The sequence below is a fragment of the Rhinopithecus bieti genome, unplaced genomic scaffold, assembly GCF_001698545.2.
Source record: "Rhinopithecus bieti isolate Rb0 unplaced genomic scaffold, ASM169854v2 scaffold_15368, whole genome shotgun sequence".
In the NCBI taxonomy this organism is placed as follows: domain Eukaryota; kingdom Metazoa; phylum Chordata; class Mammalia; order Primates; family Cercopithecidae; genus Rhinopithecus; species Rhinopithecus bieti.
The window spans coordinates 597,131-623,188 of record NW_016808463.1 but is presented as its reverse complement, the minus strand read 5'-3'; the positions used below and the strand labels follow the sequence as shown (position 1 = coordinate 623,188).

General features: G+C 38.0%; 1 long non-coding RNA gene across 1 annotated transcript; it reads right to left on the bottom strand.

The window, feature by feature from the left end:
* Window positions 1–895: 895 nt before the first annotated feature.
* Window positions 896–23,609, bottom strand: LOC108538564 (uncharacterized). Its single transcript, XR_001888117.1, has 3 exons — window positions 23,306–23,609; window positions 21,707–21,887; window positions 896–957 (listed from the first exon to the last, which is right to left on the bottom strand). It is a non-coding gene; the product is annotated as an uncharacterized LOC108538564 (long non-coding RNA).
* Between the last annotated feature and the right edge of the window lie 2,449 nt (window positions 23,610–26,058).

The window sequence follows — 26,058 nt, the reverse complement described above, 5'->3', positions numbered from 1 at the left end:
TGCAGTGGTGCAATCTTGCCTCACTGCAAGCTCCGCCTCCCGGGTTCACGCCATTCTCTCTCCTGCCTCAGCCTCCTGAGTAACTGGGACGAGAGGCGACCGCCACCACGCCAGGCTAATTTTTTGTATTTTTAGTAGAGAGGGGGTTTCACCGTGTTAGTCAGGATGGTCTCTATCTCCTGACCTCGTAATCCGCCCACGTTGGCCTCCCAAAGTGCTGGGATTACAGGCATGAGCCACCGCGCCCGGCCCAATTTTCTTTTCCAAATTAGACTTACTTTCCTCAAACCCCATTTTGCTGCTCTAGGTTTCTGATTAGGCGAAGAAAGGGAAACAAAAATTAAAGGGAAAAGCACAATATTCAATGATTAAGAGATGTACCAAATTTCCATTTATCCAGAAGACTCAAATCATTAGAATTTTCTTTGAGTATCATGTAATGATGACTAATATTTATAAATATGATCCTAAGACATAAAGTTCCTCAAATGCCTTCAGAATTTCTGAAGGAAAACTAAATTGCATTCTAAAACAATTAGTAACCAGATGTTTAAAAAAAAAAAAAGGTAGCATGAAAGCTATCATGTTTCTCCCCATTGCCCATGGTAAACATAACCAAGAACTGAACATTGTACTAAGCCAGACTTAGGCCTCAGAATCCTTCTCATTAGACCAACCTAAAAGTAGAGACATGACCTAGAAGCATGATATAAACAGAGTAAAACAGTGATGAGCTTATGACTTGGAGTCAAAGGCCTAAGTTTAAATCTTAGTTATGCCACTCTAAAAAAGGGTGACATATAATCTATCATCCAAAAAGCAATAGTTTTGTCACCAACACAGGACAACAGGCATATACTTTAACTGTCCCCAGCAAAACAGGGCATAGAGTTACCATATTCATAGGCCACGTGGACCATAGGCAAGTTAGTTAATCTTCAGTCTTGGATGCCACGTCTGTAAAATAACAAGGTGGAAAATTAAACCTTCAGTAACTATAAATTGCTTAGCTTTCTTCTTTTTTCATCTATATAATACTATATTGTACGATGCTAACCCAGTGAGTTCAGAAATTCCAAGAACACTGCACTTATACAGCCCTATAAAGAGAACCCTCAAAGAGATGAAAATCCATCTTTGACAGATTCAGGATAATTTTTTTAAATCCACACTGATTCTCTGTCTTACCAAATGCTTCACTTGCAATTTCCTAAAAAAACAAAAAAACTTAGTTCAAATTCTGATACCTGGGCAGTACTAAACACTTAGAATTCTATTTCCGCAGCTTCATTTTCATAGCTTCATAAAAGCACTTATCTTGTTGTGCTGTTATTGTGCTTCGTGTGTATGGAAAACATGCCTGATGCTGGACTAAGCACTTCCAGAAGACAAGAACCACATCTGTTCTGTTGCTATCCTCAGTGTTTACTGCAGTGCCTGGCACATAGATGGTGCTCTATGTTGGCTGAATAAATGATCAATACTTTAGAAATACAACCCCTTCCTTAACCAACCCCAACTGGTGTACATTCTCAACCCATGAAAATATTCTGTAAGGATGTATCTTCTTTTCCCATCTGAGTGTTCACACTCCTCAGGAATAACAGCAATCCACATGTTTCTTCTCTATAGTGATGTCACCTATTTCCCGAATAAGGAACCCACCTTGAAATCCAACTAGATTTTAGGCTTTTGGGAGATTCCCATTTTAAATCTTTATTCAGAAGCTTCTGATCCTTCACACACCATCTTTAACTCTTAGTCTTCTTTCAAAGAAGCCAGAACTGACTGACTGAACACCCAGTTATCTCCACCCATTTCCACTTCTTTTCTCCTACCCTCAGTGAACTCTTTTCATCCAACTATAACTATAGAGCTTCTCCCTAGAAAGTAACATATACATGACAGAGATCACTCTACTTATTATGGGAGAATCAGAATCCAATTGGAAAAATTTTAAACCAAAGCAAATTAATACAGTCAAAATTCAATGATAAAATGGCTTTAAATTGTGACAAAGCCCAGGGATCCCTAAGGCATTTCTAGGGTTTCTTTAAAAAAAGAAAAAAAAAGTATAGTCAATCACAGACATGTTTGCTTTTCTCTGCACCATTGCCCCAGACTCAGACTGCTGTAGGGGCTGGGGTTTGGAGGCAAAACAATGAAGCATTTGACAACCTCAAAAGGTCAGAATGACATACTGGAAACAGTCAAACTTCACTTTGGGCTACCCATTGAAGTACAGACATACCATGATACACTGCCCACCTTTAGTTCAGAATGTTCTCCAGGTGAGAGGAACAAATAACTAAGGCATTTTGTAGTCAAAAAGATGTCTCTGGCTTCCAGATCAAAAATAGTCATAGAAAGTAGAAAGTTTATGCTGCATGTTTCTAAAAAAAAGACATGAAAACTTACCTAGCAAAGCCTCACACTTCACTATAATAAATGATCTGCAACTGACTGTGGAAAATATGTAACTTTTATATGGAAAAATACTTAGCTGTAGCAACAGCAGACTGTTCTTACCCCAAGCTAAATAACAACAGCAATATGAAACTGTAAATGTCTACTAAGATAGAGTTGGAAACTTTGTGACTCCACTATCCCTCCTCCCCCAGTTTCTTTTGCTCCACAAAAATAATTTTAGTCAGATGGGAATAGGGAAAAAACTGCAAACAGAAAGAAGTGTAGTTTCAATGTGAGTACAATATTGAGTGTCCTGAAAGCAGACAGATCCTCAATAATGTAGCTTCAATAAAACTTCCTAAACCCTTTCTCTTTTGTTCCTTTGAGAAAATGAAGCAATTTGCATTTACAGCTTAGTTCCTGTTTCCAAAATATCCCTTTAACTTTTTCTTTTCTCTTTTTATGGTAGGTATAAATAGCACCAAATTGTCAAATCACAGCTATTTTGTGTGCTACCTATACAAATAGGTCTGATTTCTGGCCAGTCATAAAACAATTACTGCCGAATTCCTCTGGCTCTTTGATATCCAGCTTGTCCACAGGGCTTCAAAGCTAGACTCCAGGACTTTTCTTGGGGCACTGCTGAAAAACAACCTCAACAGAAACACAGAAGATAAAATGTTCCCACTCCTATAAACACACAAAGATAGAATCCCAGAAGTAAAACAATTCAGCAGCATTGTGGTGGGTTTTTCCCCTCACGATAATTTCAGAGTACAAGTATTTTAAATTAATTTTAGCAATATGAATCAATGAGAATTTCTTCCCCTAACTCGTATGGCTATTTTCTCCATTTTCAAGCCTCCAAAATTAAGAATTACTTTGCTTTCAGAAAAATTTTCTGATTTACTAAAATAACTTATCCCATGGGAACTTACTGGGATGGAATGAAAGTTCAGCTTCTTGAGCACATAAATAACTATACAGCATAGTATTTATTCAATGTAGCAAAACTCATTCAAGCTAGAAGCTTTCAATAAGGTTAAATGTGGTCAGAATTTCAATAAAGGAATTGTATGTATGGACAAATTATGTTTTGACTATAAATTAACAGAACTTTACTCTCACATAGCTTATAAAAAAATCTACATTTGTATATGGAATATGTGAGATGGACGCACACACACACACAAATACCTAACACATATAGCACATGCATGTGCTCAGGAGTGACAGACTATTTCCTGTTACCCCACTGCAAAAGCAATACATTTATTACAAGGAAGTAAATGTTAAATCCTGATGGAGACACTTACAATTTGGCATCTTGGAGGAGTGGCAAATGTAACATGATTATGAAATCTCCTACTGCCAGGCTCTAGTAACAATGTTTTATTAAGTTTGATATATACATACACACACACAGCATATGCATACATATATTTATACATCTCCACTGAAAAAGAGAAAGACATGTCACTTTTTAATTCCTCCTGCCAATGGCATCATGCCAAATAAATTTTTCCTTAACCCAATATTTTTGGCAGCTTTATAATATGCCATAATTCCACAAATTAAATAGTTGGCTAATATGTGGCTCTGAATTAAAAGTAGACATGATATAGTCTCCCTCTATATATGAAAGATCATTTTTAGATATATACATAAAAATAAAGACTACCTTTGCACCCAAAATCTGCCTCTAATTTCTCCTCCTCACTTTCTCTTTACCATTAGCAAGAATTAAGCACTTTTGAAACATTAATCCAGATCTGATTGTGGCAGTCTTCTATAATCTTATCGAAGAAACCACTTGGACATATTTATCCAAAGACATATAGCCACGTTGTTTTTTAAAAATCTATACAATAAGTCAACTCTTGTAAGAATATAGGTGAGCCTTCTAATTATAACCCAAAAACTTGGAGCCACCTGTTTACAGCTCTGATCTCAAGAACACCACTTTTACCCCTTAGGTCAAATCTGGAACCCAAAACTTGGTACTAAATTTCCTCAAAACAATGTGATCATGTAATCTCTCAAATTTAATTATGTTTTTTCCTCTGAATTTTGTTAACTAAGGCCAAATGCATTAACATACAACAAAATTCTCAATGTGAGTGATAAAAATGCATTGAAAGTAACCTTTAATCTATGCTATTAACTGATTTTATTCTATTTTGGCACGTTTGAAGTAACTCATCTAAGGATTAGTTAGGCTTTTCTACACTTCTTTTTATCAGGACTCTACCATTCTTGATTTAGTTTTGAGAGAAAAGGGTTTGCAAAAACTATAATAATCTCACAGCTGGAGATGGCTGGAAAGTCCGTTAGCACTCATTGTGCCCTAATTTGCAGGACGCCTTTGTGCTCTTCTACTCCTCGTTTTACATGCTGAGCAGTTTTCACTGATAAAGTACTTATAGACCAGTTATTTTAGATTAATGAAAAGCCCAGTAAAATTTTATGTACAGTGGCTGTGAACTTTCTCTTTAAAATACTGAAATGTATCTTCAGAGTCTTGATTACATGAAAATCTTAACCCTGGTAATTTGCCTCAATAGTTTTCATGTGAATAGGCAAAGGCAGTCTTTAAATTGTTTAAGAAGTATTATTTTCAAACACAGAAGGTATCCAAAATTTCATACTATGAATTCAGATTGAATGGCTGAAGCCTCAGGGCAAACACACTGATTTAATCACATAGCAGTGGGTTTCAAAATCTTGCCTTCTTCAGACTTAACAATAAAGTATTTCCCCCTGCCCTTTAAACCTATAGCAATAATGCAAACACATTATACAGAAGGACCCAACATTGCTGAAATTTTGTTGGGATTTTTAACATTACAACATCAATTCCAGGAGTACATGGTGTCGTTCTAACTCTGCGCTTATCCAAGATGAGATTTTAAAGTCAATGAGTTAGTATTGCCTCTGGACTTCAAGCCTAAAAAAGGACATTTAAATATCCAATTACCAAGGATTGTAAGTCAAACTCAATTTTCACAGTTTTCTAAAAGTCTTCAGATACAAAAAAGGAGTCTAACTTTAAAGAGTCTAAGTTGAAGTTTTTAAATATGTACCAATATAAGCAAAAATGTTGAGATTTGTTATATTCCAAGACATGAAAATATCATCATGTTAAAATTACTCATTTTCTGCTATACTACCTTCCTGTAAATCAGAAATTCAAATCAGAGTCATATAGATTCATATCGAACACAGCTAGCATATCCGCAAAGTAGAAATGATAGTGTCTGAAACTAACAGGGTTAAACAATTTATTTTGTGAGGCCACTGGCAAAATCTACAGCAGCTGTCTAACTTTGCCTTTAACGATCATAGCAAAAGCTCAAGGAAGTGATCCAATGCAGCACTGGTCTTTAGTAACCAGATCGTTTCTATTTCATTTTCAGCCAACGGAATGGATAACGAAAACAAAATTATGCCTCAGTCAGTACGTTTACTTGACAAGCTAATTTTTAACAGTGTTAAACTTTTATTCACATATATGGCCAGAAGTAAGTTGTATCTTTTTTATGTGTAGATAATCTTAATAACTTTTAAATACTGGCTACACAAGATAAAACTTCAGATGGCTATCACTTTAAACTCACTTATAAAAACTACTGGAAAATTTTTTAGCTATTCAAGAAGATATTAAGCTAAAAAATAAAAGGCAAATGATTAGTCATTGCTGTAAACTGTTAAGCCACAGATGTTTGATTCTTTCAGTGAAGAAAACTGCAGGATTTATACCATTTTATATAAGACCTAAAACAACTGTATAATGATTTTTATAAAAGAAACAAACTCAATTCCTCAAGGATTACAATTTCCTACCAAAAACTACTCACACTATTCAAAATAAACCAAAAATAGCTCTCTCATTACATATCATCATCCGGTTACTATCAATGTATCTATTCCTACATTCTTTTTTACTCAGCCTGAGGAAAACAGGAATTTCAGACATCTAGCTAATCGGGACTTATAAATATTTATTTATTTATAAACTAAGTTTCTGAAGAATGTGAATAAGGGAAACAAAGTAATTTAAATAAATGACCCAACAAAGTTATGTTTATTACTCTAGTTAATAACCAAGGGTTCATACTAGAAAGAAGCTGCAAGATAATTTCAAACTAAGTTATGTTGGAATAGGTATGACTACAACGTTCCCCATTTTGATATTTATGACAACATTCCCCATTTCAATATTTCTGATGCATATGTAAATCTATTGTCTTACTCAAGTAATTTGCCTAAAGAGCAATTTTAATCCACTATTTAACATAATTCCAATCATGTTTCCTTCCACAAAGGTTTGGGCCAGAACAATTTTAGTTAGATTTTAAGCTAGTATAACATTTATACTATATGCCACAGGTAAGAGATACTAATTGATTATAAATATATCAAATATACTTTCTAATTATGAGTCCTATATCATTTTATACTATCTTAAGTAGATAAATCTCACTTCAACTATTAAGCATTTGAAGACAATTACTAAGTGTTGGTTTTGTAAAGGAGTACAAATTACTTAAAATTTAATAATTAAAGTACACGCACAAATGGATATTCCTAAACTGACACACTTACGAATGGCTTACTGGTTTTAAAAAGTAACTCCCAAATGCTGGGTTAATATGTTTCACTTTAAGGACTTAAACCATAACTTCTTCAAATAAAATTAAATAAATCAGTTTGCAAGTAATTAATGATGAGAATTCAATAATGTAAAACTATCCCTGCATATTCTCTATGGCTGGGAAATTTAGCTGGTTATGTTCATATAATACACTTAGTGGGTCTTGGAGCCCACTGCCTGTAAAATCTCCCATGGAGATTCAAGACCACCCATTGAAAATAGTACAACATTATTGCCTCCAGCAAGAAGCTGGTACATAGGACTGGTTATTCAAGTCTTTTAAATACTATTTTATTGAGGGATTGTGGGAGGTGGGGGAGGGGTGAAGGGGGATTCATGAGTGGATGGGGGAGGAAAACTCAGAAAAAAACGTAATTTCTAAAGCAGAGGTTCCTGCTGTACCCCCTTCACCCACCCGTACTTTTAAAACAGCTAAATAAACAAAGTAATAAGTGCTCAATTTCAGAGAGAATTACATTATACTCCATTTGAACAGGCTACAAAGTACTTTTATTTGAAAAGCTGCTTCTGCTCTGTTATAAACAATTTTACTCTGCACCAATTTCAGACAAGAGAAGATGGCTAGGGAGTGTGGGAGGTGGAGTTAGGAAAAATTCACTCAGTGTCTTTCAATGCCTTAAATAGTTGATCCAATAAAGATCCTTTAGAGAAAACTTTAAGTCTATTTTTTTTCTCCAAGTAAGCAAATCATACAGGAGGGCTTTTCTTTTCTAGGGTACTGCACCCTGTCTCTTTAAATTCCAGGCCTGCCCCATTTCCCACGCATTCAATGAAAGCCCCACGTTTGCTGGCCTCCAGCCCACAATGTCAAGTAGTTCTCTTGCTATTGAATTTCAAGATTATTCTTTTGGATCATTTGCCCTTTAGTTTTAAGCACGCCAAAGCAAAAATAATGTCTTTCTACAATAACATAAAGAAAACTCAGAGGTCTTTACAAGTCTACAAGTAGAGAACACCTTGTCCTCTGGTTCCTCTTTCACTGCAAAATATGCTCCCACTCCATATGCTCCAAATAAGGGCCATTTGTACACTATCGTCATCTACCATAGTTTTGTCTGTCCTATAACAAAATTTTATGAGTATTTTTATTTAATTTGGTGCCAATTTGGAATCTCTTTGCAATACTCAAATCAGGTCTTCGTATTGCTCAAACTCTCCACTCTCCAACTTGGTCTCTGGGGTATTTGGTTATAACAAGTTTTAAAACAATTATTTAATTTTAAAACTACTATTTTATTTTTGCAGTTAAGACATTTATATAAATTAATTTACTAATAAAAGTAGCAAATAAATATTGCCATCTGTAGTCACTGTGCCAAAGAGTACATTTTCATCATTCTTATACTTACCTTAATCCTGAAGAAAGGATTCCAGGCCATTATAAATCACATTTAGAATTCTCTCAAAAGGAATAGACATAGTTAAGTAGAAATTTGTCAGCAGAACTAAATTAAGTTCATGGAATATAATCTTATTCCAAATGCTAGCAAATAGAATTTGAAGTTGCAATTTTATTCAAGCAGCTAATAAGAAATACCCAGATCACAAACATCAATGTTTACATTTCACAAACATTCTAAGGTAGAGTTAATCTAATTGGAATGTATGGATTTTGTAAAATTATCTACTTAGTAGTAGATAAGGGAAAACGTCCTTATTTTTATTTGACATATAAGCTTTGCTATGCATTAGTGCACAGTCACACTTTTAAAGTTTAATGTCAAATGCAAATGTGGTTTTCTCACAGATTGATAAATCATGGACTTATTAGACTAAATTTTAGATTGGCAGAGAAGACCTGGAGACAACTAAAATTAACCTCCTCATTTTGCAGAAATCACTTTTAGTTATGTTTAAGGAATATTCATATCAATCTGCATTGTACATAAAACATGAAATTATGTACTAATTTCCCTTTGTAAAACCTCTAGATATTTTGCAGCTTATATATGAAATATTAATAAAATCATCTTAGTATCAAAATAGTTTGTATTTATGGAATTATGTATGAATTCTCCATCCAAAAAGGACCACTTCTTTCTCTGCCCCAAATCTTTTTTTCTCTATGCCTTATGTTTGGTACTTGTTTTGGTACTTTTTATTTCTTAAAAGTTCATATCTAACTTCCAAATTATATACAAAGATGCAGAAACTGGAAATGAGTCTTTTATTTCCAATTATCAATACTATTTATTCTTCAATATAATCACCATATATCTAAACAACATGATGAGTCTTTTATTTGTAGTTGATTTTAAAGTCAGATGTAAGCTCTAGAAAAATTTTTAACACTACACAGCAAGATAGACATATTAATTATCAAAGTTATCAAAACTCCACAGGAAAAAAAGACCAGAACTTTTCAAAACATTCTTTAGTACTCCAAAATGTATACTGTACTGATATATTACACATGGTATCTTTCTGTTACCAAGACTATCCTATATGAATACTCATTTATAAATCAGGTTAATCTCATTACTTGTATAACTTCAATACAAAATGTTAAGAAAGGTAAGAACATTATCTACATGTCTCAATTTAAAGCTTACGATCAACTTACGAAACATTGTGCAAATACTCATAGTAACATTAAAGGAAAAGACTCAAAACCACAAGGTGGCAAAAATGTCAAATAACAAAATCTGAAAATGTTTCTTGGGAAAAACAGTCTTAATCACGTTCTAGATTACTTTTAGAAAAAACTAAAAATCCTATTGTAAATGTGCCCATACATACATTTAAATACTAGTTTTACTTTCACATAATATGAGTCATTCAAGAAAACTTGAAAAAGTCAACAAATTTTACTGACAACAGTAGGAAGTTCCTGATATCCCACCTCCCGGAAATCACTTACATTAATATTCTATGATAGCATTTCTTCTCATCTTTTCAGTGATGTATTTTCATCTGTCACATGCTTTTCAAAAGGTGGGGTAAAGATGAACAAATCTAGCCATTCTAATACAGAAAATGAACTAAATCAATTATGTTAACCTAAAAAAGATACTCTGTCAAGAAGCATTAACTATAAGCTATTATGTAGCCTTTGCAACATAAGAAAATTCCTATTTATTTGCAGCTGTATTTTAAATGTCTGCATTTGTGTATTTTTGGATAAATTAAATTATTGGCTCTAGTCAACTGCTTGACAATTTCCTTTATATAATTGGAATGCTAACTAGAATTATTTTTTTCTTTGACCTAAAAGTTATATAGCATGTTACAACTGAAGAGTAGAAAGGTACTTGCTTTTCAGAACAACTTCAACTGAGCATTTGAATTATTAAACAGAAAACCCTATTTATTCTTATATGTATGTATACAAGTATGTTGGATGATTAAAGATTTCATATACTTTCTTCTAACCTGTTTACATGATAATATGGACAGTCCTCAATTAGCTTACATGGGCAGTCCTCAAGTATTACTCTATTGATAATATAATCACAAGTAATATCTGGTAAGCGATACTTCAGAAAAGCAAATTAAGTGACAAAATTTCAAGGTCTATTTTCTGTAAAAGACAAAAAAACATGAAAAATCCAAAGATCTAATGGCATGGTCAAGAGCCATGTTTGAGGAAGAAGTTTCCTATCAACACTGGGTGGTCTTCTGAGTTCTTGAAATTCTTCAACCTACAAACAGTTGATGGTTGAGGTGAATGGCACCAATATGATCAGAAATTAACTTTTACAAGTGTAACTTAATTTCTTATTTGGTGAATTACTCATGTTATCTTCTACTTCCCTATTACTGCAGCAAGTCTTTCACCCATTTCACTGCCCATTCATCATAAGAAAAGATAAAATTTCAATACACTGATGTTCATATATCGATATTTTATTTTCTTAAAAATATCATTCTCCAAACTACTACTTAGGAAGAGTGAGAAATTAAATACACCACATGTCTATTGTCTAGCATGATAACCAATATAGCTATTTAATAAAGGGTAGTTATTATTTCATTGTTATAAAAACACTAGATCAATGACAATTGCAGAATTTATCCTTTTTAGAACTCAAGGAAAACAGTATTTTCAGAGCTGCCAAAGCCCACACAGTTTATTCAGTCCAAACACATCCTTTCTACCTCTCAGGCCAGGGCCTTTCCTGCCGCATTGCTAAATCTGCTCATACAAGTTACTGGACTACATTAGACTCTTATTTTTAAAGTTAAAAGGCTGGTTGTCATTTCATGGATTAGGTAGTAAAAAAAAATCATAGAGCTGGCCAAGTCCTTCAAGTTTGTGTCTAGCTTTTCTTTTTAAGCATCCAAAGTAAGTGAAGAAAGAATAAGGGAAAAAAGAGAAAAGAGAAAAAATCATTGTTGCCTATTACAAATGCTAGAACACATTCTAGAAAATGTGATTCTCAGCAGACACAATGTTTCCTGCTAAATTCAAGTGGTGGTTCCATTTACACAAAGTCAATTATTAGAGGTGCAGAATAAATGAGTTTCAGAAATCTGAGTAATAATTTATAACTTCCAGGAGTGGAAGGTAAAGTCAGGGATTCTGAAACCCTTTTTCTGACTTGCAATACCTGCCTTTATATGGTTGCCAAAAACTTCCAGTGTCAAGACATCACATTGATGAAGCTATAAGTAGTATCTACAGTGATAACATAGGTCCCATCCTTTCTGATGTGTAACTCTAATGCAACACAGGAGGAAAAAGAGATAACATATACAAAGAGAGGGGAGTGTTGGACTGATGAAAGCATGTTAACGCATAACGCGTGCTGCTTTGGTGCTCCATAAAATGAGAAAATTTAGCTTCCAACCCACTAGTTACTATTTCTGTGCATACAGAGAAAAAGTCATACAACAAGCATCAGACAATCTTGAACCGTGTCAACATTTTCAAATAACCTATTCCACTAAATGCAAATAAATCTCAACAGCCCAAACCCCCCATTTTTCACTGAACCTCTATAAAACAGCTGCTTATTATAGAGAAGCAGAGAAATAAATAAAATGAAGGAAAATATTATGTGAAATAGAAGAATGTTTCTTTGACATAAAAAAGGCTTTCATTATTTTGCTTTCATTATTCATATTAATGAAGTATTTGGGGTAAAGGGTAAAGATGATATAAAGTCTACAATGAACTTTGTTTTTAAACACCCAAAGTGTTTTATATGTTTATCAAATGAATAGATACCTGGAATAATCAGACAGTATGCTATCCCCAATACCATCCTTGGAAGGTGGCAGGGGAAATTGGACATAAAAACCTATCCGCAAAAATGAAAAGGCATCATTCAGACAAAATTTATATCTGAAAACATTGAGAGGCAAATCACCTCCCTACTCTCCAAGCCACTGCTATTATTATTAATACTTCAGGAAACTGTTAATATATATTTTGCTTTTAAGAATCAATATACACACACAGAGCATTTGGCCTGGTATTGATGAGGAAATAACTGATAATTTCTACTGGAAGGGAACAAAGAAAACAAATCTAGTTTTGACAAAATCAAATATTTTAAAATAGAAAAAATTTACTTGGCTCTGAGAATATCAACCTTCTAATATGTGTAATAACTCCAATTAAATGTAACTAATCATCTTTATAATCACTAACAAACATTATTTTAAAGATAAGCAATAATTTTCTTTAATAAAAAATGGTGACTTGATTTTATCCAAAAAGTTAATTGTTAACTGCTACATACCAACTAAATAACACCCAAATGCTAGCCTTATCTTTTTAGAAATTCTATCGTAATAGGCTTCTTCAGTCTTCAACCACTGCAAACTTATCACACTTAAGTTAAAAGGATTAAGTCATGCAACATTACTTCTTAAAACAACACTCTGCATCCTTCATGTAATTGCAATTCTTACCACTGGGTGAGTTGGGGACAAAATATCAGGAGATAACTACCACTCAGCAACAATTTTTTCTAAAGATTTAATCTCAAAGGAAAACTTTAATTCATATAGAGAATTTGATTTTGTCTGAAAGTAGCTATAGACTTTTTCCTTTTAAACAGTATCTACCATGGTAACCACTATTTAATTAAATCCTAGATCATGTCTACAAAAGCAGCTATTGCTGAACATTTGTCTGCTAATATAAGTGAATAATTACTCAATGTTTTAAAAGTAAACATTGACCACCATTTATTACTAGTTATCTTTGCACAGGCATACTTGTGACTCATTGTGTCTACATGCAAGATCTCTCCACATTTCTAGGCTTCTGATTAAAAGTAAAACAAAAGGGTAATTGAAGATGAAGAATCCCAAGTGTCCTTTCCAGCTCTAAAAAGATACAAGCACACTGAAGGCAGGGACCTCCTCTTACTCTTATTTGTATCTCCCTCAGTCTTTCACTGTATCCTACATATATAATGCCTTTTGGGTAAGCACATTACTATGGCCACTAACTAAATTCTTAAATAAGACCCTAAGCCCAGAGAGGAAAACAAAACAAAATAAAGCACATCAATCTGACAAAATCAAAAGCTTGCATATGGCGAAAAGATACCATAAATCAAGATAAAAGAAAAAAATGAGGCAAGATATTTTCAACACAAATAACAAAGGAAGAACATCCTACAAACAAGAAAATGACAAACATCCCAATCTTTTTTTTAAGAAAAAAGATATAAAAAGAAGTCAATAAAGAGGAAATCAAAATAGTCAATACATACATATAAAATGCTCAATCCCACCAGGAACCAGAGAAATGTAAATGAAAACAAAAAGATACCAAATTTCAACTCTGAAAAATAGGAAATATTAAAATAGCCAAAATTGGCAAAGATATAGAGGAAAAATGGTACTCATTTTCTTGACAAAGTATAAACTGTCACAACCACTTTTTAGAGCAATCTGACAACAGCTAGTACAAATGAAGACACACATGCCCACAGTTCAGTAACTCAAAATCTAGGCCTATGTCCAAACCCTTGTTCATCTGCACAAGGTAACATGCACAAAGATGCTCACTGCACAGAACAGAAAATGACCTATTTATTTCTTAATAGGAAAACAGAAAAGTAAGGTATACAATATATTCCCATGATGAAATACTAAGCAGAGGCAACTGAAGAGAATGACGTGGCTCTTTATAGATGAAATGTGGATAGGTTTAGAAACATAATTGAGCGGGTGAAAAAAGCAAGATGAAAATGTATTCACTCATAAAACATTCTGGTATTAAATAATGGCAATGGTTATACAACCTTACGAATATACTTGCTAAAAACCACAGACTTGCAAACTTTAAAAGGGTGAATTTTGCATGTGAATTATATCTCAATTGAAAAAAAAGATTCACTAGCATGATCTTCATGTTGATTTTAAGACACAATACATTATTATTTGTAAGCAATATAAATGTGCAAGATAAATAGAATGGAAGAAAGACAGAAGGGTTGGAAGAAAAGGCTGGGAAGCATTTTAAAATATTAGCTGCATCTCTAATAGTTAATTCTCCAGAATCCGAACAAGGAATCAAATATGATAATATGTAAACATTTACTCATTCTTGGTAGTGGGGATTTGAATGTTTGTTATATCATTCTCTGCATTTCCCCATGCTTTTTTTCTTTTTTCTTTAATTATAAAAGCAGCCATGGACTACAAAGGGCAAAAAAGGTGCATCACAAAAGACAAATGGTAAATAAAGACATAAGGAAAGATATGTGGCACTGCTAATCATATAAATGCAAACCAAAATGAGGTCGTTTTTCTATACAGATTGGCAAAGATTTTTTTTAAGCTGTCAATTTCTAGTTTATATGCCTGAGGAAATATAAACTGGGACAATCTTTTTGGAGGAAAGTTTGGTAATATATAACAAAATTTTAACTCTGTATACCTTTTTACTCCAATACCTCCCTTCCAGAAATTTAACATAAGTAAATTATTAGAAAAACCATCAAAATGAATGCCAAAGATGTCCATCACAGCATTATTCATAACAAATCAAAACTGGGAACAATCCAAATGGAGCATAATAAAGCCATATACAATGTCATGCCAGAAAAATCCAACAATTTTAAAAGATGATATGCCACAAAGGTAGGAATGTTCCTCTGTGCTTTATCTCCAGCTCTAAGAAGGGTGCTAGGGCCGGGTGCGGTGGCGCATGCCTGTAATCTCAGCACTTTGGGAGGTAAAGGCGGGAGGATCACCTGAGGTCCGGAGTTCGAGACCAGCCTGGCCAACATGGTGAAACCCTATCTCTACTAAAAATACAAAATCAGCCGGGTGTGGTGGCTCATGCCTAAAATCCCAGCTACATAGGAGGCTGAGGCAGGAGAATTACTTGAACCCAGGAGGCAAAGGTTGCTGTGAGCCAAGATCATACCACTGCACTCCAGCCTAGGTGACAAGAGGGAAACTCTGTCCCAAAATGAAAGAAAGAAGGAAGGAAAGGAAGGAAGGAGAGAGGGAGTGAGGGAGGGAGGGAGACAGGCAGGCACACACACACATAGTAGGAGCTAAAAAAACACACACACACTTGTTGAATGAATGAATGTTAGTAGTTAATATTGATGTGTATGTGTATATATATAAAGATGTCTAACAAATATTAACTATGGTTATATATGAAAATTTCAGATAACTTCTCTATGTTTTGACTTTTCTACAATGAACAAATATTTATAAATTAGAAAAAAACATTTCATTTGTTTAAAAAAATGAACAAGGTTCTTCACAAAAGCTACAATAGTGCCATGTAATTTCCCAACTTCTATAACAACTCTTCTGAAGATTCAAAACAAGAAAAGTTCTATATCTGAGAACTATAAAAGTGATGTTACGTAGTGGGGATTACCTGTAACAAATGACTAGAAAGGCAAGAAAGAGTTGGTCCATGGAAGACCCGTGGGAAAGAAACTTCAAAGAACCAAGAGAAGAACAAAGGACCTTTAAGGCAAAATTATCAAACCAAGTGATATCCCTGCCTGGCCTACTTCACAAAGATAGGTAGCTCTACAGAGGGGCACCTACAATAATGAATATAAAAGACTTCTGCATAATTCAGGTAATGCATCATAGAATGGACAGTGATAGGCCCGGCACAATGGCTCGTGCCTGGAATCCCAGCAATTTGGGAATTCGAGGCTGGTGGATTGCCTGGGCCCAGGAGTTGGAGACCAGTCTGGGCAACACAGTGAAACCCCATCTCTACCAAAACACACACACACACACACAAATTGCCAGGCATGGTGGTCCATGCCTGTAATTTGAGCTATTTGGGAAGCGGCTTGAGACCAGGAGATGGGAGGATGGCATGAGACCAGGAGATGGGAGGATGGCTTGAGTCCAGGAGGTGAGGTTGCAATGAGCTGAAATGACACAATTACAACCCAGCCTGGGTGACAGGGTCAGACCCTGTCAAAAAAAAAAAAAAAAAAAAAAAGAATGGACAGTGATAATAACTATAAAATATGTCCAGAAAAACCCAAGTTTAAATTTTCCTTTTCTGAAAAAACTATTGTTAGGTAATCATTCACTGGAATTTAATGAGGCAAATACCTTGGAAGATTTACCTTTTCTGTTTCCATTAAATAAATTTTTATTAGCAACAATAATAACAATCAGCTTCCATGTATTGGGCAATTTATGTGTGCCAGATTGTATGCTGAATACTTTCTACCAGCATTTCTCAGAGTGTAGAGTTAGGACCTCAGGATCCCTATGATCTTTTCAGGTGATTGGTGACGTTAAAACTATATATATAATAAAATCTATGAAGTTATTTGCCTTTTTCTTTCCCATTCTCTCATGAGTGTACAGCACAGTTTTCCAGAGGCTCCAGCACATGTGATAACACAATAGACTGAAAAGAGAAGCGGGTAAGAGGACCTAGGTGTCTTCTATTAAAACAAAGAGATATGAGGGGAAAAAAAAAAAGTAAACAATGTCCCTTTTGTCACTGTTTTAAAGAAAATGTTAATTTTCATTAAAATGTTACTTATATGTTAACATGTAATAAGTTATTACCTTTAAGCAAATTAATAATGTCTTTTAGATGTCTGCATTTTAATTTATAATACAGGAAAATTAATAGATATAACTTACACAAAATAACTCTTTGCGTTCCTCAATTTGTAAGTGTAAAAGGTCTTAAGCCCAATAAATTTGACAACAGTTGATTTATATTTCAACCTCAACTTAATAGTTCTATTTTATCATCATTTTCATAATGCAAATGAGAAAACAGATACAGAAGTAACTTGTCCAAAACCACACAAGGAGGATCTTAAACCAGCATTTGAATACAAGTCTGTAATTCCTAACCCCAAATTCTCTTCATCTTTAAGCAACAATATCTACTCAAGATATTAAAGATCACTTTTAGATCTTTAACTTTTAGATAGCTACATGCTAATCCCTATTTTTAAAACAATATTCTATATATTGGTTCTTTATTCTTTTCAGTTTTAAAAGTAATGTGTGCTCATTGTAATGTTTTAAATATACGAGTTAACTTTAAAAAAAAACAAACACTACAAAAATAACCTCCCATCACCACCACCATAAGTAGCTACTAAAGAAAACTACTGGTAAGAGTTTGATGCCCGCTAATGCAAATTTACTTATTTATAGACATATCCATGTATACACATACATATACTTATCTGCACAAGAACTTTTTTAAAAAATGAGATCACAATGATTTAGCGACTTGCCTTATTTCACTTAATTCTTCTTGAAGATCTTCCTGTATCTACAAATAGATATACCTCTTTTTACAGATTATCATTTAATTGTATCTAGTTGAGGGCCCCTATATGGCTTGCTTCCAAATTTTGACTATTACAAAAACAGTCACAAGAAACATGCTGTATCTTTGTGTACTTGTGAGAACATATTTGTCAGAAAATTCCTAGAAGTAAATTTGCTAGGCTAAACAGTATAAACATTAAAAATCTTAATAGACCTTGCCAATGTTCTCCAAAATACCCCTGCCCAATTTACATTCTCGCCCACAGAATATGAGATTTCCTCCAACAATTCAGCTTTTAAGTGCCTTGGAAAATTATATTTTATGTGCTTCAAAATGCACAGTAGTAAAACTGTACTCGCTGGTCATCTAAATTTCATACACACCCTACACAAATAACACTCACTGAATGTATCACAATAGTCACCCATCTTCATTTTTTTCCTTATATATTTTAAAAGACTCAGAAGAGAAAATATACCAGATGCACACAACTTCTTAGCTAGTAAGTCCTCAAATATTAGTTACCTTGATAAAAACTTATCCAAATTATTTCAGAAGACCATTTAACACAAATCAAACTATGCAGTAAAGCTGGGCTCTAACACTTAAAGGAAAATTGTTAGAGTGGATTTATTAAGCTTTATCTGCCCACTCAAAGGACTAAGGCTACAAATAAAAAGCTATCAAATCATACCAGTGGCCAAATTAGCTTCCATAAAATAATAAGCAAAAGATTTCATATCATAAATGTCTGTGAAACAAATTGCAATAGTAAGGATGGCTGTAATTGGAAAGAAAGTTAAAATTCACATCATACTAAAAACAAAAACATTAATATTTTAAAAGAAATGTTTCAAATGTGACTACTAATTTCAGTCATATCAGACTAGTACAAATCTTTGGTACTAATAAATAAGATTGTCCTTTTTTGCAGGTAGTTTAAAAACGCATCATACTGTGGCCTACCTGTTTTGTCATGGTTAATAGACATTTCGGGCTTCACCATTTCATCAAAATCTCTTTTCTAAGATTTCGTGCCAGTAGTTTTAAACTGAAGGTCTCCCACACATATTTATGACAGAGTAAAACCTCATTAATTCAAATCCAATTAGCTCAATTCTGAAATGGTATACATAATTCTCATTAGGCCACAAGTTAAAAATACTATCATTTCTTCTCCTACAAGTTCTAATATTACTGTGAAGTAAAGGATATCAACCTGAAAATCAATTCACTTTTCCAAACCAAAGATTTACAAAACTAAGGAGTCATTCATCTTTGCGGTTGAGTAGTTCATCCTCAGTCCTAAGGTTCATCTCTGTTTAGCAGCTACTGTATACAGTGAAAGTGATTCAGATTGTCACTAGAGCCAAACAGCTTATTTATTATAGAATATGAGCATTTCTTTTAAAGATCTTATAACTCGGATTTCTCACAAATTCATATTTGCAGTTTTGCCAATTTCCAGTTGGTAGAATTTTACTCTATCACTTACAGATCTATAATATAGTTAACATAGCACCCTAAAAGGTACTGGAAGTAGACATAGAAATTCTTGGCGTTCTTATTCTATATTTATTCTTATCATTTTGAAAGACTTTATAAGCCAAAAAATATGTCCCAGGATTAAGTGGCATGTTTGGTGTTGCTTGAACTTACAACTAACTATTCCCAATGAACAGAGAAACCTTCTCTTGCAATCTGAATCATGTGTAATTACAGTATGACAAGGTCTCTCCTGGGCGATATAAGCTGGCACTTTTCCCAGGACTTGTCACATCATGGGAAGCACACATACAAATAAAAATCCAAAAATAAACATTTTAAAACAATGGCTTATGGACTGCATACAGAACCTCCACAGTTGAGTATAAAAATTGAGGAGTCCAACCAACAAGCAGACATCTCTCACCAGAGACCTCTGAGAAGGCATCACTGCTATCAAGCAGCTTACCACGCCTAGCAACAACTCCCAGGTGTGGCCTATGTGAGCAGCACCCTCATGTTCCCTCAGGCTGGACAGAAAATCGTTAAGTATAGGAAATAAAAGTAACGTCAATACACACATCCACTGAAGCAGAAAAACAATGGTAAAATAGAGGTTGATCATCTTTAATTTTATAATGTCAATTTGTTGACTGTCAAGGTGCCTAAACAAAGTTACCTTAAGAGCTACATCTTCTGCCAACTGAGTTAATTTTCCTAATAAATGTTGCTTTTTAAAAGCTTATTTCACCTTGAAGCAAACTGTAGCCAAGTAGTAGTAATAATGTGTACCAAGGATATTAGAAGGTGGTTTCTTTTGTTTAAACTCCTCTGCTCTACAGACACATGGAAAGGGAGCAAGAGATTCCAAGAAGCATCACATCAACCTCATCAGTGACAGAAACTTGACATCGCTCATCCTTACCAGTTTGGAGGAAATATGAAATATTAATCTCTGACTATATTTTAACAGAAAATGCTAACAAATTTCAAATGTTATTCCTATAGGCCATGCATATGTCTAGCCCTCAATAAGAAACTGGATTGGTTTATTAACCATCCAACAAAGACCATCAAATTCAACTGCTCAAGTTTTCAGGAGGAGATACAAACCAAACCACTAAAGGCAAAAAATACAATCCTACTTCCCATTACATGAGCTCTGGAAACAAAAATAAGCACCAATACAAACCCCTGCCACCTCTAAGGCACACGGCATTTCTCCTTTCTTTATTCAGCCCCCAGAATGTTCAATAATTTTCACATAGCTCTAAGCGGAATGGATTTATTATGATGTTACTCTAAGAAACGGCAGGAGTTCTAGATGCCAATAAAGATTACGGATCAAATGGAAGATAACTACTAACCATTGTGTCGACTTAGATAAATAAACCTGCTCGCAAACAAAGCACCTTATTGTATTTGTACTGTTACCTTCACTAATCCAACTAAAACAACCACACATTAGTTTTCCAGAGGTTGAAAGGAAAAGAAATCGGTATTTCTCAAACCCTCTTTAAATTTCTTTCAAAATGACACTCCGTTTTTTTTTTCCAAAACCGTCCTGCCCATTATGGAAAATGTTTGGGACCGCAGAGGCCCACTAGGATTATGCAAACTAGACTCCAAGGCTAAGAACCAAAGTGGGGAGGGACTAAAGCAAAAGGCTTCCTCCACAATGTTCCTCTTAAACTTAGCTTCGACCTTTGCAAGAACCGTCTCCCTGCATATCACATCCGGCAGACACTTTGTAACGTTGCTCAGAATCAAAGGAGCAGTCAAGTGCCAGGCGAGGGTGGGAGGGAGGAACGAGTAAGCCCCCCAAGTAAACATAAAATCCAGACTGGAGTGGGGTGTGGCGGTGGCTAAGCCACAAAAAGAAAAGTCTATGGCAACTGGTACCTGGTGCCTCATACACAGACAGGAAAGCAGAGAAGACCCTAAAGAGAACTGACTTGCCAAGACCGAACAATAACTACATCCAATACATTCTTTGCTAATAACACAGGTAAATCTTCATTTCTCTAGGACACACACACACACACACACACACACACACGCACGCAAAGTGTTTATTCCCTCCAGCCCCATTCCCCACATCTCCAAACTCAAGAACTAATTGCACCTTCCCCACAGAACCCGCGGCTAACCCCAGAGGACTCGTGAGGGCTGGCTTGGGATGAATAAACACTCGACACCTGACGGTCCTTTCTCTGCGGTGACTTTCACCAAGCCGAAGTCGCGCGCGCGCGCGGGCAGGCGGGAGCCGGGACCTGGCCCGCGCGGCGCCGCGCACCCGGATCCCGAGGCTACGCCGGCGAGCGCGGCGCAGGGGGCGGGGAGCGGGGCAGCAGGACCGCCCGGGCCAAGCGATTGTTTCCTCGCCAAGCAAAGACATTTTTTATCAAGACCCTTTTGTATTCGAGCCCTACCTCTTTTTGGCCTAGGAAAGCTTTCGTGCAAGTGGAAGACGACTTTCTCCACAAAGTGCTGTATGTTACTGTGCTCCGGGCCGCGTACGAACACCATCCAGTCGTGGGTGAAGCCCTCCACGGTGGGTTTTTTCCTCACCTGGGCGCGGTGCCCCAGCTCCAGCTTCACCTGCACGGCACACTGCGGGCAGGGGGAGGAGAGACAGCCGTGAACAACAGGAAGGCGATGTTTCGGCAGTGAACGTTGCGTCTGACATTTTTTTTCCTCCTTCTTGAAACGCACATAAAAGGAAACGGCGGTGCCCTCTGCATCCACGTTTCACGCGCGTGGGCGCCCACATCCCACACCCCCAAATATACCCGCCCGCCCGGCCCGGCTCGGCCTCAGGCGCCCCGGGCCCCGCATCCACATCGGACAGGATTGTAACGGAATGTTATCCCCAGTCGGGAAGAGGGTCGGGGAAAGAGGGAGAACACACTCAGCCACTACAAGCACGATAACAAATGCATCGGAAACAAATCAGAAGGCAATGCCGGGGCGGTTTCCCGGCGTGGAAGGGTAGGTGGCTGGGACCCAGAGGGACCGAAGGGTTCCTGGCGAGCCCCCTCCCCGAAAGTACCGCGGCGACAGGCACACGCCGAGGAAGTCTTTGTGTACGTGTGTGTGTGCGTGCGTGTGGAGCGCTGTGCCAGGCGGAATGGAAACTACAGGCAGCCTCTGCTGATGGGCACAAACTCCCGTGCTCTTGCCACGGGGTTCGTGCACAACAAAAATGAGACATCGTCACATACATTGAAACACACACACAAGCCCGCAGGAAAACACACCGAGGCATCCATAACTTAAAGCACCCCGCACCCCCCAACTAAAAGCCCCAGGCGATCGGCGAGGCCAGTCGAACCGAGCCCCCGCAAGACACTTTCAAGAGCCAAAGTGGCTCCAAAGTATCTCCCACCTCCCCCTCAAAAATGAAATTCAGAAAGGCAGGGCGGCGGGCGGACAGCCGCCGAGCCTCGGCTCGCGCTCAGCACCCCCCGGTGCTGGGGCAAAGTTGCGTGCGGCCCCGCCGCTGTCAGCCCCGCACACTCCGGCTCACACACGCGCGCCGCGGAGAACGCACCATCGTAGCGGCCGCGGCGCTTTGCGGAGGTGCGGCCGCCGAGGCTGCTCGCCGCGTCCCCGGACTGTGCCCGCAGCTCCCGGCAGCGGCGACTGAAATATGGCTGAGTTATTATTCGCCTCCTTCCACCGTGAGTGTGTGTGTGAGTGCGCGCGTGTGAGCGAGAGGGAGTGTGTGAGTGCGCTTCTTGTGATTGCAAAGAGGCGAGGAGGGAGGGAGGCGCGGGGGGTGGAGGGGCGAGTGTGAGCGTGTGTGAGTGTGTGTGTGTCTGTGTGTGTGTGTCTGTGTGTGCGCGCGCGCCGGGGGGGTGGGGGAGGAGGGGAGCGGAGGCTGAGGGAGAGGCGGCAGCTCCCTGCAAGCCGTACCAACCTTTCTCTAATTGGAACCGCGGAGCGCTGGCGCTGTCTGGGCTGCGGCGGCGCAGGGCGAGGAAGGAAAGTGGGGGAGGTCTTTTATTATTATTTTTGCGCGTACTTACCGAGCTAGCCATGCCTGGGGGCCCGGAGGTTTGCTGGGGTGTTGTGTGGTACCCCCCTCCTCCGCCCCCCCTCAGCTGTAATTCATGAAGAGGCTGCTATGAATGAGAGCGCGCCCAGGAGCGGAGGGTAGATGGCGGACATTCTCTGCCTTTTTCCCCCCGCGCTCGCTTGCTCGCTCGCTCGCTCGCTTATTAAACTCAGCCCCAAAAGCAAAAGCAGCAGCAGCAGCAGCAGCTCCAGGGTAAAGAAGATGATTCCGGAGCATGCGCCGTGGCGCCTGACACCCGGGCTCCGAGCCTCGCGGGGCGGAGGGAGGGCTTGCGGGCGGGGCGGAGCGCGCGGGGAGGCCGAGCGAGCGAGCCAGGGGGAGCTCGAAAGAGCCAATCACCTGCCACCTCCCGAAACGCCGGCGGCCCGCAGCGCCACACTGGAAAGCCTTGCTTAAAGTAACAGGTTCCTGCTGCGGGGGTGGCAGGAAGGGGGCGCGGGAGTGGGGAGAGCGGCCAGCTGGGGAGCCATCCCAGCCCCTGTGTAAACTCTGCTCGCCCTACAATAAAAAACGGATTAAAACTGCTGGAATGTAGCCACTGCTTAGAGCCCCCAGCAGCCGGAGAAGGGGTGTTAAATCAAGTCCTTAGCTAGCACGCACGGGGAGGAGGGAGTGGGCTTTCTTTTACTTTCCACCACGTATTTCTATGGTTTTGTGCTGAAAAGACAAGAACTCACACCCAAACAAACTTATTTAAAGAGAGAGAGAGAAATGCTATCCTGCAAAAAACGAGCATGAAAATAGCAATCACTGAGGCTGTTCTAACCCGCAACGATCCCCTGGACCCCTGCCCCATGCACTCACAGGCACCCGCCCACCACCCTCACTCCCAGCCCTCCTGCCACCGCCACTGAAAATTTGAAAATGAAATGAACAAGGGAAAAACAAGGATGCTATTTCCTTGCAAGGGAACGCCTTCCTCGTTGGTAATCCCCGGCTGTGAAGCTTCATAAAGCGGTGCCCAGGTGAAGGCAAGACACCTGGGGGTGCCGGGTACAGACTCTCGGGGACCAGGCTTGGAGTTGTTTTCTTCGAAAGGCTTCCCCTCCTGACAGCCTACTGAGTTGCATCAGAACGTGGAGGATTTTCCTCTGAGGACGCGCGGGGCAACTGGGAGTCTTAAAATAACAGATAAAGTTAATACTGACTGTAATGTGCGTAAATTGGATTATAATCTTTAGGCGTATTGGTGACAGCCAGCGTAATCCATCTCTGGGTATTAATCCGGTTAGACTCCCGGGTGACAACCAGTCGCAGCAGTGTTCCCAGAGTCGCGCCTCTGCAAATGTTTTCACTCGCGTTGTATTTGGTCTCAGTGGCGGGAGACAGAACAGCGCGGCCACGCGTGGGGCGCGGAGAGGAGTATCAACTACTGGCTTCCTTTAGAAACGCAGACAACCTTTAAAAAGGAAACGGATAAGATCTAGACGTTTGATTTGAAAGTGAAAGATGGGTGTGACTTTGGTTCGTTAAACAAAGATCCTTGCATCTTCCTAGACCTTAGACCTCTTCTGCCGTCTCTTTTCTTTACTCCCCTTTTTCCCTCGCCTTCCAACTTCTTGCTGAACCTTGATTTTTCCTTCTCGTCCCCGTCTCCTTGCCTTTCCTCTTTGTCCCTCTTCCTCTTTCTGACTCAACTTTCTTGCTTTCCTCTTTTCCCTTTTCTTCCCTCTTCCACAAAAGCAAGTTGTCTTGGCCCTTGAATTGAGAAGAGCAGAAGAGCGGGGAGGAGGTTACCTAGGGCGTCCTGGGTCCTCGCTGTTAATTTTCAGTTCTCCTAGCAGCTCTCAAAAAGATCCTGGGAATCAGGTCGGACCACTTGGAACCAACCTTAGTTTCCAAACCAGCAACCTTCCAACTCAACTTTTGATTCCCTAAAACTGATATTCTGCTGCCCATCAGCTATAATCAAGAAACTTCTTTGGGTTGAGGTCCCCAGTTCTTCCCAGCCTTGTACAGGATTTAGCATAGAATGGAACAAACGACTGAAGGGAGAAACATTTTAATCTAAATCCAAGGGCTTAGATTTATCAACTGACACACATATACCTAAATGCATATCATCCTGTAGGTATATGTGTCGCTGTGTCTGTATGTGTGTACAAGGACTAAATTTATATTCACAGAGACAAGCTGTGTGGGTAGTATCTACGTGAAGGGGGGACCTATTTGCTGTGCATTGTTAAACTTTTGATAAAATAATCAAATTGGAGAGCAATCCCTTGTAATAATAATACTGGAAACTAAAGTTTTTCTGGATGTGCCATTAGTAAAGCCATTTCTTATTAAGAAGTAAAAATTAACAGCGAGTGTAGCTCAGGACACAGGCAAGAAACAACAATCCCATTCTCCGTTTGAGTTGGTTTCAGGGTTTAACTTCTTCCGACCCCACCCACCGGAATCTCTTGGGATTGTCTCCAAAACTTGTACTCGCACAACAGATAGAGGTGTCTTTTTTGAATTATGTGTTTGCTGAATTCAGATTTATTCCAGCAATCACTAATAAGCCATAGAGTCTGAAAGGGTGTTTTCCCAGTACCCCTCCTTTCTCAGAGAATGTGCTAACAACCCAATGTACAGTTACTCCCAATCTACAAATATTGCACATTTAGATTCCGTCAGTAGATGGCGCACGGAGCTCTTCCACGGACGTCCTTACGTGACCCTTTTACAACAAAAAGACCAGTTAGGGGGAGAAAAGAA